Source organism: Ornithorhynchus anatinus, chromosome 15, assembly GCF_004115215.2.
Source record: "Ornithorhynchus anatinus isolate Pmale09 chromosome 15, mOrnAna1.pri.v4, whole genome shotgun sequence".
Lineage (NCBI taxonomy): Eukaryota > Metazoa > Chordata > Mammalia > Monotremata > Ornithorhynchidae > Ornithorhynchus > Ornithorhynchus anatinus.
The window spans coordinates 635763-642997 of NC_041742.1; positions in this window are offsets into that span (position 1 = coordinate 635763).

Consider the following 7235-nt stretch of genomic DNA (forward strand, 5'->3'; position numbering starts at 1 on the left):
GGAGACAAGGGCCTGAGGATAGGGGAGAGGGGCTGAGCGGAGACGAGGGGCCGAGGAGAGAGGAGAGGGTGATGGGAGACATGGGACTGAGGGGAGACATGGGGCTGAGGGGAGACGAGGGCCTGAGGGGAGACGGGAGGGGCCGAAGGGAGATAGGTTACTTCAAATCATTTCGTGACCACTTTCTATAAAATCGGCTCAGAACGGAGCTGTTCTTCTCATCCTTTTTATCCATCAGGATGGGTCAATTCCTCCGTTGTCCTCACAGAACATCTCCCCCAACTCAGAGTCAGTGAAGAGGACTCCAGGGGCTTTCCTTGAGTCAGAGAATTTAGCCTTTCTTAAAAGATGCGAGGTAGGAAATGGAGAATAAGAGTTTGAGTGACCTGACCAAAACCATGGGGCCTCCTCTAGCCAAGCCACCATTAAAGAAGAGTTTGCCATATTCTGCGCAAATCATCTTTTAAGAGCTCAGTTTAGCTACTATTTGCATTTTAGCCCGGGAAAGAACTAAAATGAACTATTTTCCCCAACCTTTCTCCCTCCACCAGTCTTTCAGGGAAAGAGACCACAGGTACCTGATATTTTCAGCTGGACTTAAAATGATGTAGTCGGTCTGAAAGAGCAGTGAGCATTCTCTAAGGAAAGATTTTCATTCATTTGATAGATATTTCCTTCAATATTTACCAGGAAAAAATTACTATTGTCATGAAATTGAGACCCAACATTACTATGTAACAATTTAAAAGAAGCAATTGGTACTTGTTCGTGTTGTAGGAAAACTTGAGTGAAGGTGTGTGCTCAAATATAGATTGATTTCCTTCCAACCAATGCTCAGAGACCAGGACATTCACAGGAGAGAGGGGCTGACTACCTGCTAGGGAAAAAAAATAAGTACCTTATATTATTTCTGAAGTGGGAGAGGAAATTCTAATTTTGTACTCTACAAATAAATCTTCAAAAATCCGTTTTTACCCATTGCATATTCATTTGAAACTTTATTTATTCAAAAGAAAAAGTGGTTCACATTTTCCCTCAGAGTTTTTCCCTAATCCCTAATGTTTTCAGTGGGAGAAAGCATATGTTATACGTTTTATACGTTTGTAATTTAGCCAGGGAGCGAAAGATGTTTAAGTTAGGCCTTGAGAAAATTAACGCAAAGTTAAATAGAACCTTAAGTGAAATTGACTCAGAAAACTCAAGGAGAAATTTAAAAGTAGGTTAAAAAGAAATCTGATTTGTTAATTCCCTGAGAAAATTTACTTAAAATCTTTGTAAAACCTCATAAATTTCTTGTTAGAATTCACTGATATAAGTAGTTTTCTCCACTGATTAATAATAATAATGATAATAATAATAATGTCGATATTTGTTAAGCATTTACTATGTGCCAAGCACTGTTTTAAGCAATCAGGTTGTCCCACGTGGGGCTCAAAGTCTTCCTCCCCATTTTCCAGATGAGGTAGCTGAGACACAGAGAAGTGAAATGACTTGCCCAAAGTCACACAGTTGATAAGTGGCAGGGCCGGGATTAGAACCCACGACCTCTGACTCCCAAGTCCGGCCTCTTTCCCCTGAGCCACGCTGCTTCTACTTTGTGATTACTGACACAGAGTCAATAATAAGAGAGGTGAAATTTCCTAGGCCTTTAGTTCGGTGCAGGAGCATTCCCAAAGAAGGAATCCCCGTTATTATCGAAGAAGATTTCGGGGAGGAATTTTGCTCTAACCCAGTTGATTCATTTCAGGAATTTGTACTCCCTGCTCAAGTCACCTGCCTCATCAGAGTTGAGGGGCTGCCTCAGGCCCGGATGCCCAAGGTGCCAGTTCCAATTCAGTCCCTCTGCCCTGCCAAAGTCTCCTCCAGGAAAATCAGGTTTCCAGCCATAGAGTGGGAAGAAGGAAAGAGGGAAATTCCACGTGGTCCTAAAGATTAGACGTCAAGGGTGAAGGGGACACTACTACTGAAGGAGGAACAGATTCACGCTACAGCCGGTCTGTAGATGAATCTGTGGGCCGAGGGAAGGCTATTTCTGGACAGATTCTTTCAAGATCTTTATTTTTCTAGGTTTTCTCTGAAGAAATTGGGAAGAAATTTAGCCTGCCGTGAAAAGGAAACGGGTAGGGGGTCCTTGGGAGTTCGTTCTGCACTTTTGTGTCATTCAGGTGCCTGGGGAAATATCCTGATGGATTCAGGGTAGACAGACGAAGGCCCACTGGAGGAGGGAGAGCTACCCCCGATCAAACAGATGCAAGGAACCCAAGGATGTTTGCGGAGGAGATATGGACTTGGCTGCCTGACTTAAGAAAATAAGCACCTCAATTAATTTCTGATATCGGAGACGAAATTATCTTGCTTTTTCAAATATACCTTTGAAAAATCTGTCACTGGTTTTACCTCGGAAATATTTCTCTTAAACTTTATATCCCAAATAAAAAAAAAGGAAATGTGTTAATATTATCCTCACTGTACTTTCCCCCAATCTGTTTTCAGTGGATGGAACTTGAGGTACAGGAAAACGCTCTGGGACTGTCACTCCACTTCTTAAAAACCTCCAGTGGTTGCCTATCAACCTCCGCACAAAACAAAAACTCCTCACTCTAGGCTTCAAGGCTCTCCATCACCTTGCCCCTTCCTTCCTCTCCTCCCTTCTCTCTTTCCACTGCCCACCCCGCACGCTCCGCTCCTCTGTCGCCCATCTCCTCACCGTCCCCCGTTCTCGCCCGTCCCGCCGTCGACCCCTGGGCCACGTCCTCCCGCGGTCCTGGAACGCCCTCCCTCCTCACCTCCACCAAACTCATTCTCTTCCCCTCTTCAAAACCCTACTTAAAGCTCACCTCCTCCAAGAGGCCTTCCCAGACTGAGCTCCCCTTCTCCCTCTGCTCCCTCTACCCCCCCTTCACCTCTCCGCAGCTAAACCCTCTTCTCCCCCTTTTCCCTCCCCTCCTCCCCCTCTCCCATCCCATCCCCTCAGCACTGTACTCGTCGGCTCAACTGTATATATCTTCATCACCCTATTTATTTTGTTAATGAGATGTACATCACCTTGATTCTATTTATTTGCTATTGTTTTAATGAGATGATCTTCCCCTTGATTCTACTGATTGCCATTGTTCTTGTCTGTCCGTCTCCCCCGATTAGACCGTAAGCCCGTCAAAGGGCAGGGACTGTCTCTATCTGTTACCAATTTGTACATTCCAAGCGCTTAGTACAGTGCTTTGCACATAGTAAGCGCTCATTAAATACTATTGAATGAATGAATATGTTTATATTTCAGGCAGGAAGAGAAAGGAGGCATAGGTAGCATTTAGGCAATTATCAAGACTTACGTAGAATTTAAACTGGGGTTAACTAGGAAAAACATGAGCATGACATTTTAAAGGTAGCTGACAAAAGAACCTGACTGCAAATTTCCTCAGGAAATTTACTTCAAATCCCTTTAATGCCAAATACGTGTCTCACTAGAAATCCCTGTATTAGATTGCGTTTTCTCCACTGATGACTGGCACTGGGTAATGTTCTAAGTGAGGAAATTGATAAACTTTTAAAAGGAGCACAGAAATGTCAGAGTCCTGTAGCTCTATGCTGTAGCTTTTTTGGAGAAGGGATCTCCATTTTAGTGATTTGGGTGAGGCTTTGTGCTCAAACCTAGTTGATTCTTTTCAGGAATATGTACTGCCTGCCCAAGTCACCAGGATCTTCAGACTTCAGGGAACGCTTCAGGACAGGAATCCCAAGGTGCCAAATCCCACTTTCTGCCCCTGCCTCTGAGCCAGGTACTCAATCGGGAGAGTCAGCTTCACTCACCAGGCACTGACATGCTGGCAGCAACCTCAGGGAGGGAAGGTGGGTAAAGAGAAATGCAGTGTGGTTCTAAAGATTAGGAGTAGGGGTTTCAAAAGTTTGGGGGTTTTTTTGTTATTGTATTTTTGTTTTTGTCTGAAGAAATTAGGAAGGAATTAAATGTGCTGGGAGAAGGAAAGTGATGTGGGGATTTCTGGAAGTTTGGTCTGCACTGTTGTGTCACTTCAATGCCTGAGGAAATATCCCGAAGGGATTCGAAGTGGACAGAGCCAGGCCCAAGGAGGAGGAAGAGGAGGAAGAAGAGGGAGAGCTGCCTCGGATCCAGTAGACCAGGACACGTGCCTCTAAATTCAGGAGCAGAAAGACTGCCTGTCTCTGAAAATAAGTACCTCAATTAATTTCTGATACTGGAAACAAGATGTAATTTCTACGTTTTCCAAATTTACCTTGTAAAAGGTATTTGCTGGCATCGTCTTTATCCTTGAAATATTTCTCTTAAACATATAAAGGGAGAAATTTTTTAACATCATCCTCACAGTATTTTTCCCCAAGCTGTTTTCAGTGGAAGAAACTCGAGGTTATGGGTTTTATACCATGGCATTTCAGTCAGGGATAGATAGGTGGTATAGTAAAGCCTTGAGGTAATCAAGCAAAGTTAAAAAGAATGTAAAGTGAGGTTACCCAGGAAAAACCTAGTAGGAAATTTTAAAAGTAGGTAAAAAGGAACTTGATTATAAATTTCCTCAGGAAATCTACTTAAAACCAACTGAATTCCTCCCTGAAATCACTGTGAATGATACGGTTTTCTCCACCCACTACTCGAACTGGGTAATGTTTTAAGTGAGGAAAATGATACACTTTAAGAGAGACCAAAGAAATTTCTTAGGCCTCTAGTTCTGTGATGCAGCATTATTGGAAAAGGAATTCTCACTGTTATCTAGGAAGAGTTTGGTAAGGCTCTGTGCTCAAACCTCACTTGATTCTTTCCAGAAACTTGTATTGCTCACTTCTTCATCTGTGGCTCCGGGGTTCAAGGGAATCCTCAGGTCCAGAAGCTTGATGTTCAAGTTCTACCTCTCAGCAGGCTCCATCCACCCAGCTAGATATTCTACAGGGGAAGACAGGTAGGTTGCAGCAGCTGCAGGGCAAGAAAATGGTGGTGAGAAATTCCTCTGATTTACAGATTAGAAGGAGGCAACATGACAAGACCTACCGTTAAGGGATTGATCGATTTATGCTATCGCCTTTCTGCAGGTGAATTTGTGTGTTGAGGGAATGCTACTTCTAGACAGCTTCTGAGATGGGCTTTTTATTACTGAAAATTTCACCCAGGATATTAGGAAGAAATTCAGCCTCTTTGAAGAGAAAAAAGAAAAGGGGCTGGATATTCCTTGAGATTTGTGCCCGAGGTGCCTGAGGAAATACCCCAAAGGAATTCAGTGTGAACAGAACCCTCCCCAAAGGAAGGGAAAGAGGACTGCCTGAGATCCAACATTTCCACAGACATAAGGACATTTGCAGTGGAGATAAGGAGTTGACTCTCTGAAAAAAAAAAGTGTCTTTAATTTACTTCTAGATGTTGGAGAGAAAATTCCATTTCTAAGTTTTCCAAATTTTCCTTTGAAAAAGGTTTTGCCACTGATATTGGAATAAAGAAATATTTTTAACTCTAGAACCAAAATAAAGGATTGATTGATTAAAAGAAGGACATTAGTTCCTATCTTTCTCACATAACTTCTCCAATCTGTTTTCAGTGGAAAAAAAACTACAAGTACTCTGCTTTCATACCTTTAAATTTCAGTCAGGGAGAGAGATAGGTGTTATAGTTAAGCCTGGAGGCAATTAGGCCAAGTTTAAGACAATGTAAAGTTAGGTTAATCAGGAAAAATATGAGTAGGAAATTTTAAAAAATAGATAAAAAGAACCTTGATTTTTTAAATTTCCTGAGGAAATTTACCTAAAATCTCTTTAGTCACTTCAAATTCTCATCAGCAATCATTGTCTTAGATAGTTTTCTCCAGGGACTACTAGCACTTGGTAATGCTCTATGTGAGGAAAATGATACATTTTAAAAGAAGCCAGTGAAATTTCTTAGGCCTCTGTCGTTCTATGTGGTATCAGTATTGGAGAAGGAATCGCTGTTGTTATTCTGGAAAATTTCAGTGAGAGTTTGCGCTCAAACCAGGTTATTTTCAGGGACTTGGGCTGCCCACAACACTCTGGAAGGACCAGTTCCAGGGCTCAGCTGCCTCCACCCGGCCTGCAGACACTGATCTACCCGTTGGCAGTAGCCACAGGGCCTGAAGATGGAGAGAAATCCGTCTGTTTTAAAGATTAGATAAAAGAGGCGGTATGGGACTGACTATTGAGGTATGAATACGTTGATCAATTTATGCTATTGCTTGTCTGCAGGTGAGTGTGGGGTGCTATTTTTCAGATTTTTGTTTGATCTACTTAGGAAGGAATTTAACCTTCTCTGAGGAGAAAAGGAAAAGGGGAGGAGGACTGCTGGGAGTTTGTTCTGACTGTAAGCACTCAATAAATACGCTCGAGTGAATGAACGAATGAACGAACTTAGGTCTCTGAGGAAATATCCTGAGGAGATCCAGAGTGGACAGAGCTGGGCTCGCTGGAGGAGGAATAGCTGATCCAGAAGAGCTGTGGAGATCAAGAAGTTCACCGAGAAGATAAGGAGTGGACAACGTGACTGGAAAAGATAAGTACCACAGTTCATTTCTGATATTGTACAGGAAATACTAGTTCTATGTTTTCCAAATATACCTCTGAAAAAACTGTTGCCACTAGGTGTATTTTTTTTCTTAACTCAGAGATGTTTCTCTTAAACTTCTTATCCCAAATAAAAAGGGAGAAACATTGATATTTTCCTCAGAGAACTTTTCCGAAATCTGTCTTCAGTGGAAAAAAAACAGAAGTACTACTTTTATACCTTTACATATTAGGCAGGGAGATAAAGTGGACCAGTTGGCATTTAGTCAATTGTCCATAATTAAAAAGAGTGTAAACTGAAATTAACTAGAGGACAAATGTGAGCAGAAAATTCTTACAGTAGGTAAAAAGGAAGAATAGAGTGAATTTCCTCAGGAAATTTACTTAAAAACCTCCCAAAATTCATATTAGGCAGCATAGGGATAGATTCAGTTTTCTCCACTGACTACTGGCACTGGCCGTTGTTCTAAGTGAGGAAACAGGTGCACTTAAAAAAAGAGCAGTGAAATTTCTTAGCGCTGCAATTCTGTGATGTAGTATTATTGGGGAAGGAATCCTGGTTATCTAGGAAAATTGGGGGGAAGCTTTGCACTCAAACCCAGTTGATTCCTTTCAGGAATTTGTACCGACTCCCGGAGTCATCTGTATTCCCAGAATTCAGTGGATCCTTCAGACTGGGAAGCTCAGGGACCCGGGTCCAGCTC